This window comes from Tachysurus fulvidraco, chromosome 10, assembly GCF_022655615.1.
Source record: "Tachysurus fulvidraco isolate hzauxx_2018 chromosome 10, HZAU_PFXX_2.0, whole genome shotgun sequence".
NCBI lineage: Eukaryota > Metazoa > Chordata > Actinopteri > Siluriformes > Bagridae > Tachysurus > Tachysurus fulvidraco.
Genome location: NC_062527.1, coordinates 15,968,295 through 15,982,136, shown reverse-complemented (window position 1 = coordinate 15,982,136; position 13,842 = coordinate 15,968,295). Strand labels below are relative to the sequence as shown.

Here is a 13,842-nt window from a genome sequence, read left to right as displayed (position 1 = left end):
AGTAAAAATAGGCTGCCCGAGTGGGATCGGCATCACAGGAGGACGCACAAAAATAACTCAGACAGCCTTGATATGGGTGAACGTCAGAGAGAGATGGAGGAAATCGTTCCAGAAAGAGGCAGACAGAACTTTCTCATTGGTTTTACGTAGTAATTTGCATCAAATGTTTTTTTTTTGTTGTTGTTTTTTTTTTTAAATAAAGCATGTGGGTTTACACCAGCACTTTACTAATAATATCTCTAGAATGTGAAGAAGAACGATTTCAGCACTGGACAGCGCCTCCAGAGAATTTCAGGGGGGGAAAGGATAAGATAAATAAGGCATTTCATCCTTAATAAAATATTAACACAACTTGTTTCACAGAAATGAAACTATAACTATAAATATAACTATAACTGATAAAAAAACTAGGGCATCGTTATTTAATGAAGAAAAAAAATGTAACTGTTGGTAGTTTTTTTTTTGTGGGATAAAACTTCAGAAATTCAGCTCTTAAGAAACTTTGATGCAGGACCAGTAATCCTATTCCTGTCAGGTTTCACCATCGCCACACCATCATCGATTAGTTTCCTATAACATCAAGACCTTGCTGTGTTATTATTATTATTATTATTATTATATTGCCTTATAACTCATCTGAAACACATTCAAATCTGTCACTCTGAAACGGCGGATCATAAAAAAAAAAACTTGTGCTTGGAAAGTTATAAATCGTCGAGTGTCAACATGAGAGGGGGGAATAAAAATCATTCTTGTACCAGATTTCATCTAATTAAAGTGCAAACACACGGAGTTCAAACTATTTTCAAACTCGGTGCTGCTCTGCTGTAGAAACAGAAAACAGGACGATAGTAATCCATCTCTAGCTGAGACAAATCCATAAACTGCAGCCATTACAAGGACAATGAATCCTCGCATGAGCTCAATAGGAAGCCTTGATGCACATCGATATCACAAAAGGAAAAAAAAAGAGTCACGTTGCAACCTTTGCAGTAGAAGAAAGTTAACAATCAGAAATTCTACTGCACAAGGCTATAAGCTTTCGAAAACCAGTTAAACAAAATCCACACAGTGACATTGTAGGTAATTGTGTGGTTGCTCTCAGAGTCACTGTAAGTTCACCGGTGGCTATTGTGATGATTCTTAAAGTTCTTCACTGTTGTGCACAATAAAAAAAACATGTATACCGTATAAAGGGAATTTGATACGATTATTATTATTATTTAACCCATTTACACCATTTTGTATCTCATTTTATACAACAGAGCAATTGAGGGTTAAGGGCCTTGCTTAAGGGCCCAGTAGTGGTAGCTTAGTAGACCTGGGATTCAATCCTATAACCTTCTGATCAGTAATCAAACCCCTTAACCACTAGGCTACCACATCCCCACACCTCACAACCATGATCTCTTACAGACTTTAGCCCATGTCTCTTATTTTATATTCGGTACTAGAACATGAAGGAAAGTCAAATCACAGGTTTCTATTAATGTCTTCTTGCTAATATTGTAACATGCTGTTATTTAATGAGGCTCAGCAATGATACTCTCCTGTCAGTATTCCATTCGATTCACGATACTGCGCTCACGGTTTAATAAAAAATACAATTAAAAAATAAATAAATAAATAATAGAGATTTCAACAAAATGTGAATGAACATTTAGGACTGAAAAAAAACAGTGCAAAACAAAGTGCATTTTTGTCTGCATAAAACTAAATCAGAAATAAATTTAAAATAAAAGTTTAATATTGTAATGAAAACTTACTATGGAATCATAAAATAAAAAAAAAGATTATAAAATCATCCTAAAATGTTTGTTTTTTAAATATTTGAATAAAAAGAATGACTGAAAAGCTCCGTGTAGCACAACTAGAGCTCCAAAGTCGGCTAAACTACCCGGTTTCTGTGGCCTCTCTTTTCACACACAGTGATGATGTGACTAGTGTGCTCTGTATGTATTTGTGCAGAAAGGGACACCTAGTGTGAAAAACAGTGCAAACGCATTACACAGAACAAAATGAATGGAAAAGACGCGTCACGGTTCAAGTCATGGTCTATCGTTAGACCCGTAATAATTGATACGGTGAGAGTTTTCTATAAGCGCTTCACGTTTGCTTCCCAACTTTAACAGAAAATGAGGGAACTATTTATCCGCTGTCAATTTTCTTGTAGTCTACAAGAAAGCCAACACAAAAACAGTCATACTTTGGGGTAGTAACAGTGTGCACTGCACATCAGGCTGGTTGATTATTTGCCTAGGGTTTGTTCTTTTTTTTTTTTTTACACAAGCATGGAAAGGGTTGCATTTATTATTGACATGATTCTTTTTCAACGTATAAATGTATATATGCGGTGCAGTAAGTATAATGTTCCTATTAACGTAAAGTATATTCCGAGGAATCGGATGAACACCAGACCCATATTTTTAAGCCATTTGCTGAAATGTCATCTGAGTAAACCCCCACTTGCTCATTAATTTCCCCTTATGTCTGACATTTCAGCAAAGCGGATGATTGCCCTGTCTGTCTCTCACACTGAGATCTTGGCCTTCATTTTATTACATTTCAATGTCAGGGCAATCCCCGCGCAACTTTTTTTTTTTTTGTTTTCAACTCATTATTTTACTTTAGGGATCTATGAGGAACAAGGGTTTCATATTTGCATTTTTATCAAAAGGACCACAGTTTGGCAAACCACAATCTTTGGATGTTGCACATATACAAACTGCTTCTTAGATTAGCCATTTCTGGGTTTATCGCTTTGCCCTGCTTGAGTAATAATGCAAAATGTAATGGTGGAAGAGAAAAGCAGGTAGACATGCCATTTATTTCAGTGAACAATTAATTGGCTGCAAATACTAAGTGAAAGCTTTCTCGAAAGCCAGTTCCATGCAGTACACTTGGTGGTGTCAGGAAGCTTTTAAAATTAATACACACGCACACGCACACACCCCTTGCACTCTGCAAAGCATTATGGATCATTGATTAGATTATCATCTGAACGTGAAAAGCAAACATTCATTGCTGTTTCTATGCTTTAAACAGAAAAAAAAAAAAAAAAAAGCCAGAGTGTGGAGTGTTCGTATTACATAAACCACCTGGAAATGCCCAATGACAGCATTCGAGGAGATAAATTTACAAAAACGTGTGACAAGAACAGAGGCTAATGGATTTTCAGAGCTCGTTCAGGACGCACTTTATGGCCCGTCTGAAGCGCGGTAGGACTCGTCTTTTTCATTCCAGCTGAATTGTGTCTTCGACGTGACTGCCAAGCAAACCTATTCAAAACCGGTTAGTGGTTGGAGCTGTGATGGGTTTGTTTTTCTTTAGAGAAGATGGGCTATCCAGGAACACGTCCTATGCCAAATTAACAGAAATGCAAGTTAATACACTGTGGCTCATTGGTATTTAAGCGAAACGATATATATATAAGGAATTAAAAACAGTGTAACATAAATCAACAATGAGGTGGTGTTGAGTCATTAACACCTCCATGTTGATTATTTTCTAGTAACAGCACACCCAGACATCTTGTGACGTGATGAGGAATGGTTAATGACACACCTCTAAAAGGGCAAGTTAATTTTATTTGAATGTTAAAATGTTATCAAATTTCCAGAGAAATAAATTATCTGTGCGATTTGTAATGAAACCTTTACAAGAAGAGCGTTTTCAATCAACTGCCTTGATACTATTAGTGACGGTGGAGTTGGTCAGTGGTTATAAATGCACTGATACCTTGGATACTCTCAAAAATGGTTTATTAATACATTTATACAACTGAGCAGATGGGAGATAAGGGCCTGGATCAAGGGTCCTTGGTAGGAGTGGGGAAACTTACAACCTTCCAAGCAGTGACCCGATGTCTTAAACTCAGAGCTGCCATAGCCATATGTTATAGAAGAGCTGAAATAGGACACTGGTAGATTTTGTTGTGTTGTTTTCTCACTGAAGCATCTCATATGAAATGAATCAATGACAAGGAGCCATGTAGAAATGAGTCCTAGAAATCATGACTAAAAACTCTTCTAAGGATTTTTTCAATAAAGGAAATAAACAAGAAAATGAGACACAGTTACAAACTGCATAAAACAGGCTGTCCAAAAAAAAAAAAAAGAGAGAGAGAGAGAGAGAGAGCAAGCAGCGCATGTAATAAATAAAGTCATTTAGGTGTTGAGTAATATTCCATCATGTGGTCAGTTCCAATCCTGGAGCATCGAAGTCACTTCTCTCACACTTGCCTCCCAAAACGGTATTTCAAAAAGGAAATTGGGGATCCCTTTATTATCGAGGTTTTCCAAACATCTTGGCTTTGGATCCATTTTGCCTTGATTATCTTTGTCCATGATAATACTAATGGAATGAGGATGAGGATTAAGGGCACAGCCCACAGTTTCAGATACATAAGGTGCCCCTACAATGCAATAAATATTTTAAACAAGGCTTGGTGAAGGGTCTCGGCTGCGAGGCAACCTGATATGAGCTTTTAAAGTCTGACAGGCATTAAAGAATGGTTAATGCGCAGTCTTTTCACATGACGGTTTATGTACGAGTGCTCCGAGGTAATGTAGGTCAAACGTACAGCTTTCAGGAAAAACTCAGCCTCTCAATCACACGTTATGTCCTTTAGGCAAGTGTCTGTACTAGAATGGTGTCCATAGGCTTTCAGAAATAAAATCGGGTTTATGGTCGTGTCTCTTTTCAAGCATATTGTACAATAGTGTTATGGTGCTATGACATTTCTTATTATAGAATCTTTGACTGCATTATAAACACTAGTTATCGTAAATGACACGATCTTTATACGTGCCATTAGATATATATTTCAGACTGAGTATAATTGTTGCTTTAATACGAACAATTACTCACTCTCTCACTCATTCATTCATTTTCTACCACTTATCCGAACTTCTCGGGTCACGGGGAGCCTGTGCTTATCCCAGGCGTCATCGGGCATCGAGGCAGGATACACCCTGGACGGAGTGCCAACCCATCTCAGGACACACACACACTCTCATTCACTCACACAATCACACACTATGGACAATTTTCCAGAGATGCCAATCAACCTACCATGCATGTCTTTGGACCGGGGGAGGAAACCGGAGTACCCAGAGGAAACCCTCGAGGCACGGGGAGAACATACAAACTCCACACACAAGGCGGGAATCGAACCCCGACCCTGGAGGTGTGAGGCGCATGTGCTACCCACTAAGCCACCGTGCCCCCCTACGAACAATTAAAGAAACCTAATTAATATTAATCATCATGGACGACACAGAGCATTATATTTTTATCGGGCATGAAGAGCACAAATACACTAATAAAGTGTTCGTTAAGTGTGTGTTTGTTTATAGTTTTTCAGCATCAATGGCTATTTTCATGGCTGGATCAAGGTAGGTAAAGCGAGATATTACAGAGAATCTTACAGTCTTTCTATGGTGTCAGCAACAGACTCCTAAAAGCGTATTTAGTGAGTAAAAGCCTTGTCTAGTGTTCTTAATAGCATGGCACTCCATTCATATGGGTGTAAGGGGCTTTTATGTGTTACAGAGATGACATGCTGGGGGTTCATCTCCGTTTAGTAGTAGAACGTGTGAGCCTTGAGTGGCTTGTACTTTAGAATGTTAGCTAGTGAAAAGCGGGTTTTGTTCCCGAACAATGCCTCTGTACATTTGTAAGTAAATATTTTGTATTCAATTCTTTGTAATCCCTTCCCCATTAATGACCAGTATCACTTAGCATTGTCTGTGGACATTGTTTCTCACCTTTGTTGCTGTTGTGTGTTGCCGGTAATGAAATCGTCCTGCTGAGTTTAATGGGTGAGAGGTTTAATAAGGCTATTTGTGTTACAGGCAGATGATGCAGCTCCATCCTCTTGATATTTTGTCAGAGTGCACAGTTTACGGTCTGCTTTGCTTCGATTGCCATCGATAAAACTTACAAATCTAGATTGAGGCCATTTTGTGTGGTCATTTCGTTACCTTGATGTCATCGTATTGTGGTAACTTTGGCACCTTGTTTTTGAATTAGATATCAAAATCTTTTTTTCTTCTTCTTTTTTTTTTTGAAAAGTATGAGTAAATGAGTGTTATATATGACGATATCCAATACCGGTAACAGCAGTAAAACGTCCCTAATACACCAATAACAAACATAGCGTGAGAAGGTGCATTGTATCATGAAGAGGAGAGCATCTAAATATACTCTCCTATGTGCATAGACACTTAGTGCGAGACTTTCGAGAGTTTTTCTGCAAAGAAGTGCTCTCAGAAGAGCTGAGTGGACAAAGTAAATAAAGCTAGAAAATTCATTCAACCATCAATAAGACTGAAGCGTAAAGAGACTTTGTGGGTGGTGGAGGTGGTGGTGGTGGTGGTGGTGATGGTATCTCCAGGGTGGCCACACACACTCAAGCGCTCAGAATGAAATGCGAATCATAATGAGCGAGTCCACGTCGGTATTCAAACAAAAGCCTATTAGGTCCTCCACAGCACACAAAGTGGCATAACATATTCACTTAGCTTCCTTCCCCTACACACATAGTATATTTTCAACCCTGACAGATTAATCTACAGTAAAAGAAATCTTCTTCATTAAAAGTAGATCAAAAGAGCAGCATGAAAGCAGTGCAAGTGGAGAATAAAAACCTCCCGCTGTGCCTACAACGATGGTGAAAAAGCATACTCTTGGATAAGCTCCTGGAAGAAGATTGCAAAGACTGTCGTGTTTGTTGGCTTCGAAGTGTGTTGATTATGGGGATCAGGACTGAATCAGAAATAGATATAGTATGGATACCAGTATGATCCGCTGAAATGTCAGAAATGGTGGGAACTGGGATATGTCAATGTAAATAGTGAGTAGTCTCACTGTATAGTCTCCATCAAATATATATCCTCGTGCTAGGTAAAATAAAGAAATAAACAAAGGCTTTCTAGTCAAGGCCTGAGAATACCATCGAGCAAAATCCCTGTTAGAGACGACTTGTTCAACCATGAAAAAAAAGCACTTTTTTCTCCTCCAGGATGTAGTGCTTAGTAAAGAGCTAATTCATCAGTCTTTGAAGACAAGGCAGTGACTCAGTGACTCAGGGAAAGTTCATTCTAACACAAAGGTGCCAGGACAAAGTCCTGAGTCTTGATGAATATCATTCTGGTACCTTGAGGGACGGTGTGTTAAGCCGTCGAGCCAGCGCGAGGTTTGATCAGTCAGAGGTGGAGGTCCAAGTATCCAAGTTTATCGTGATGCATCTCGGACACTCACAGCTCTGCCTTGCTGGAATTTCAAGACCGGGATGATGAGCGGCCGTCTGAGATGACATATCTCCCAGACGTGCTAAGACATGAGCTGAAACCTGAGTGTCTGAGGGAGGAAAGGAAAGGATATTACTAGTGTTGTGCACGGGTGGTTGAAATCACAGAAATCACTATTTCAGTATCTACTGTAGCTCAATGTCCAGAGAATACAATAAGGAATAAAAAAATCACATCTGGCAAAACTTTGATACAAACAGCAGCACTGTAACGAAGTAGAAGTTCAAGTGTGTGTCGCCGTTAAAAACGTCATTTTTCTTTCTGGTAGCACTGAAGATTACAGTCTGACATATTGAGCTGACCTTCAGTAAGGCTTCTACAGTTCAGATTTCTGTCGATTATTCCTCTGGATGTTCTCTGTGAAACATATGAAAGAAAAGTTTAATTGCGGTGGAAAATTATGCTACAATAAAGATCCCTTCCAGCCTCCCAGCGATTATTCCAAATATCATTCATCACCTTTTATGGATATTTGAATAATAAAATTAGCAGACGGGACATCCCTAACTATTGTCTCACGTTGGGAATAGAGGGACAATAGAAGAAGATCTAGTGCTGTGCCTTGTGGGACACCAGTAGAGAGTGTGCTTTGAGTAGATATGGATAGCACATGATAAGATGCTTGAAGCTTCTGTGCAGCATGAAGCTGCTCAGTAAAATCTCTACACTACCAAAAGAAAAAAGAAAAAAAAAGATGATCATGATGATGAAGAAAGGTATGTTAGCAGACCGCTAGCATCGTTATGATTTCGACCTCGATCTATATAATAACTGTATATCTTGTATGATGTGTGCTGTACCAAATTGAAGCTCCCAGATTAGTTTCAGCTCCTTGTCATTCAGACGGTTATCTGATAAAGAGCGAATCAACACTATAGATTTCATTCAAATACATACAATACTAGGGCAATGACTAAATGACCAACCTTCATTCTCCAAATGTAACCTGAGGCTATTGACAGTGCAGCAGTTTAAAAATATAAGCAAAATCACTTTGTTCGGGGATTATAAAAGGGTGTGCTCCAGTGCTCTGAAATCACTCTAATAGAAGGGCAGTGAAACAACTCACTCCTCCAGCTCTGCTGAGCAGTCTATTTCCCCTCATTTCACACTTACACACACACACACACACACACACACACACACACACACACACACACACACACACCTACTATCCTCACCCAGCAAATGAATGTGTCACTCTTGAAGAAGGACTCGGCTGATATTAGTTCCGTCACACCAATTATGTATTACCCTACTTCAGGTCCGTTTTAATCACACTGTCACTGGGCCACTTTAGCTCTTCTAATATCATATTGGATTAATAAAATGGGTCTGCGTCAAAGAACCACATCGGGCCTTGAGGCACCGTTACAACTTTTGCCGGTGTAGTTGGAAGAACAATCACCGAAAAGAGAGGGAGTGGGTGAAAAATGGATACGAGAAAAACGTTCATTCATTCATCTGTAAGAAGTGCTTCGACCTGCTCGTGTGTTTTTCCTGGGAACGATAAGTATGAGGTTGGAATACGCCGTGTATTGTACGTTACAGGACACCATGCATGCACATTCGAGACAAATCTATCGCATTTTTTTTTTGGGAGGATGAAGAAAGCCAGAGAACCCAAAGGAAACACATAAGCTCAGGATTCATGCAGGTGATATACTACATTCATAGCACACAAGAGGGATGTGGATTATGTGTCAGTGAAACAGGGAGACATCAAAGCCTAGATTATACAAAAAGCCCATCGGTGATGTCCCATCGGTGGTGGCTCAAGTGGTTAAGGCTCTAGATTGTTGATCGGACGATCGGGGATCAAGCCCAAGCACTGTTAGCCCTTAACCTTCTCTGCTCCAGGGATGCTGTATCATGGCTCACCCTGTGCTCTGACCTCAACCTCCTCAAGTTGCAAATAAAGAATTTCACTGTGCTGTAATGTATATGTGACAAAATAATTGCCGTAGATTATGTGAACCCAAAAAAAGCCTCTTTGTCAGTTCTCAATGCCTGAGCCACTGCATTTGAACAATATATTTAATAGAGAGTTCGAGGGAAGCTGACCAAAGCACACAGAGCTGCAGCATGTATGAATAAACAAACAAACAAACAAACAAACCCCATCATACATGAGAACTATCTATGCAAGACATCTACATTTCAGCCAGTTATACACAGTGCATTCAATTTAGCCTCAGATGCAGCTTTTTGGTCCTGGGATTGAACTCAAAGCCAAAAGTCAAAGAGTTTCTATCACTCTGCAATCCAGATCATTTCTTCCATACACGTTCCTCTAAGTTTTCTCCTTGGAAAACATGCTGTTGTTATGATCATACATAGAATCTTTGAGGAAATTAAATGAATTTTCCTAAAGACACAACCAAAGCATTTTCTTTGGTTTCTAAGATGACATGCATTGATATACAACTCTCAACTGTGAAACAAACAAAAGTGCGACCTCGCTGTAAACCCAGCTTGGATCAGACTCCATGTAAACAGCTGCCTGGAGAATCAGTTTGAGGAAGCCTGACAGCCATGTGCTGGAAGCAGCGAGTGTGTTTCTCACGTGTTGCTAGGATGCTAGAGTTTTCCATGAGGAACGGCAGCGTGGACATGACGCCCGTGCGGATGACACTCCTGCTCTCTGCGTCACTCGCCACCCTCTGCTCTCTGAAAATAGTAAGGATGCATGGGAGTATAAAATCTGATGGAATAGAAAGGCGGTGCAGCCGGCCATGCGGCAAGATAAAAAAAATTACTGCCGTGACTGAGGAGGTCAAAATCCCGCCTCACAAGCAGACGTGTTTCAGGTGAACCTGTCAAACTCAGTGCATACTCAGCATGAAAACGCTTGCCTACATTTAGCAGCATGATCCCTGGCTCTAGCTTTCAGACTGCAGGTACTCTGTTGGTGATTTGTGATGGGAGACTTGGAATAAACTCTGGTCCACCTCACAGTGGGGGGGCGAATATGAATGCAAAAGAAGCTGAGTGACAGCAATACATCCTGCTTCCTCCATAAAACCGTCCCGTTTAAACGTTTTCAATATCTTTGCCACATCACCGACGCCTACCTGAAAGTTTTTTTCTGTTGCTGTTATTGAAGGGAAGAATTTATTTGCAATATTATCTCCAAACTCCATAGCACAAATGTATGTTCCAGTTTGGTGTTGTGCAGTAAGTAATTGCTCCACTTACTAATTAGTTGGCAGCTATGAATAGACTGGCAGTGAAATATCTACAGAAGGAAAAACAGCTGGTGTTATTTTAATTCATTTACAAAGAATATGTGCTGCCACTGTTTACAGTGAAAAGGAGGTTGTGCAGGCGGATAGATGTTCAATGGTTTAACAGGGATTAGCTGAAATTGGCTAAGCTGACATGATTTTGGGAGGTGGGAGGAAACAGGAGAACCCAGAAGAAACCAGCATGTAAATGGGGAGAATGTGTGAACAATAAGGGGGGCTAAGGATCATACAATTACACGTATTTATGCAAATTAGGCTTTGTCTAATTAAATACACATATATTTGCATACATTAAAAAATTGGAGATGGCCCTAATCAGATATCTAGAATGGGTATCAGGATGATGACAACCAAAAATATGGGGCAGTCGTGGCCTAATGGTTAGAGAGTCTGACTCGTAACTCGTAACTCGTAACTCCTGTGGGTTCGAGTCTCGGGCCGGCCACGATTGAGGTGCCCTTGAGCAAGGCACCGAACCCCCAACTGCTCCCCGGGTGCCGCAACATAAATGGTTGCCCACTAAGGGTGTGTGTTCACGGTGTGTGTGTGTTCACTGCTGTGTGTGTGCACTTTGGATGGGTCAAATGCAGAGAACGAATTCTGAGTATGTACTTAGCCGTATGTCACGTCATATATATATATATATATATATATATATATATATATATATATATATATATATTTTTTTTTTTTTTAAACTGCATCTGAAAATACTGGTAATGACTTCATTGTATTTTTTCCTCTTACAATTTTTATTAAATTTTCTATGCAGTTGATTTTGTATGAAAGTTTAGTTTCTTTCTTAGTTTTGATATGAAAATTACCACGAGGGAATAATGAATATGCAAATTAGCCCGTGGCGTCATCTCGCGACTTTAAGTGAGCGTTTATTAACTAATTAAAAAAAACAACAACGTCTTGTTGTCTATTTCGAGCTACACTACATCTTTTCGTCTTTTTGTTATTCACCGGCAGTTCTTTAAATGAGATAATATTGTACTTTTGCGCTTTATTTGTGGGAGCGTTGTTAAATGAGTACGAGTTTAAATGGTGGAAGTGGGCGTGGCTTAATTAAGCGCGAGACGAAAACTGTAGCTAGTTTAACAGGAAAATAAACAGAATAAAACTTTCGTTCAGAAAACCATGCAGCGACATAGTCTCGGTTTAACCTCAGTCTAAATGAGAAGAGTTTCCTAGACAGCAAAACGGCAGCACGAGCCACGGTATGTAAATAAATAAATAAATAAATAAATAATAATAATAATTAGAATAAACTCAACTTCACGCGCATGTCCGTTTTTAGCCAGCATGCTAACAGACTGACACTCACAGTCGCTTAAAGGATTCAGTACGTAGTTAAAACACCTTGTAATACGATCTCCTTTCTCTCGCTATTAACTCTAATATTCTTATTAACGTATCCAATAACACAGTGCTCTACTCACGGCGTAACTTTTCCACCGGCGAGAAAGACTCCTCAACTTCCGCTTGGTTACTAGGCAAGCTGCTCTGAGCAGCAACGGCGCTGTCAGTGCCCATGTAAACACTAAAGGCATTGTGGGAATGTGGAGCTCAGGCCGTGTCCTATTACAACACAGGCTCCTACAAGAGTGCACTAAGTATCATTCGAAGATGCGCCCTAGCTAGTGCACTAGATTTATAAATCAGTGTTATTTGGGATTCAGCGTGTTGTGTTCACAAGCAACGCAGCTTGTAGCTCCATCTACGGGCAGTACAAACTATTTAAAACACAAATCAGGAGTGTATCGTGTGATTTATATACAGTAAGGTTTCAAATGTGGAATATTTTAATTCATGTCTAATAGAGTGATTAGACACTCCATTAGATCGTCATAATTAATTATTTCACCTCAACGCGTTTTAAAATAAATTAAACGAATTTGAAAAATCATAAGACGTTTAGTGGTAAAGTTATATAAAATATTGTTAGTGAGTGATCCATAAACCACTCAGGATTAATCATCCATCCATCTGCCGTAGCGCTGATCCTACACAGGGTCACATCGGGAGCTCACTCACTCACTCTCCCACTCACTCACTCTCTCTCCCACTCTCCCACTCACTCACTCACTCACTCACTCTCCCACTCACTCACTCACTCACTCTCCCACTCACTCACTCACTCACTCACTCTCCCACTCACTCACTCACTCACTCTCCCACTCACTCACTCACTCACTCTCCCACTCACTCACTCTCCCACTCACTCACTCTCCCACTCACTCACTCACTCTCCCACTCACTCACTCACTCACTCTCCCACTCACTCACTCACTCACTCTCCCACTCACTCACTCTCCCACTCACTCACTCTCCCACTCACTCACTCACTCTCCCACTCACTCACTCACTCACTCTCCCACTCACTCACTCTCTCTCCCACTCTCCCACTCACTCACTCACTCACTCTCCCACTCACTCACTCACTCACTCTCCCACTCACTCACTCACTCTCCCACTCACTCACTCTCTCTCCCACTCTCCCACTCACTCACTCACTCACTCTCCCACTCACTCACTCACTCACTCTCCCACTCACTCACTCACTCTCCCACTCACTCACTCACTCACTCTCCCACTCACTCACTCTCCCACTCACTCACTCTCCCACTCACTCACTCTCCCACTCACTCACTCTCCCACTCACTCTCCCACTCACTCACTCACTCACTCACTCACTCACTCACTCACTCACTCACTCACTCACTCACTCACTCACTCACTCTCCCACTCACTCACTCACTCACTCACTCTCTCTCCCACTCACTCACTTACTCACTCACTCACTCTCTCTCCCACTCACTCACTCACTCACTCACTCACTCTCTCTCCCACTCACTCACTCACTCTCTCTCCCACTCACTCACTCACTCTCTCTCCCACTCACTCACTTACTCACTCACTCACTCACTCACTCACTCACTCACTCTCCCACTCACTCTCCCACTCACTCACTCACTCTCTCTCCCACTCACTCACTTACTCACTCACTCTCTCTCCCACTCACTCACTCACTCACTCACTCACTCACTCACTCACTCACTCACTCACTCACTCTCTCTCCCACTCACTCACTCACTCTCTCTCCCACTCACTCACTTACTCACTCACTCACTCACTCTCTCTCCCACTCACTCACTCACTCACTCTCTCTCCCACTCACTCACTCACTCACTCACCCAACCACTCACTCACTTACTCACTCACTCAGCCACTCAGCCAACCACTCACTCACTCACTCACTCACTCACTCACTCACT

General features: G+C 40.8%; 1 protein-coding gene across 12 annotated transcripts in view; it reads right to left on the bottom strand.

Annotated features, from left to right (window-relative positions):
- enox2 (ecto-NOX disulfide-thiol exchanger 2) overlaps positions 1 to 12,130 on the bottom strand; it is a 248,762-nt gene extending 236,632 nt beyond the window's left edge. For 2 of the 12 annotated variants that reach the window (XM_027165134.2, XM_047819523.1), the window contains exon 1: positions 12,007 to 12,129. The gene's annotated coding sequence lies outside the window, so the exon portion shown is untranslated. Of the gene's footprint in view, positions 1 to 7,159; positions 7,363 to 7,511; positions 7,530 to 7,615; positions 7,671 to 9,879; positions 9,984 to 10,511; positions 10,552 to 12,006 lie in introns of those variants that run through there. The other 10 variants (XM_047819518.1, XM_047819519.1, XM_027165136.2 and 7 more) reach the window with 10 other exon arrangements.
- Between the last annotated feature and the right edge of the window lie 1,712 nt (positions 12,131 to 13,842).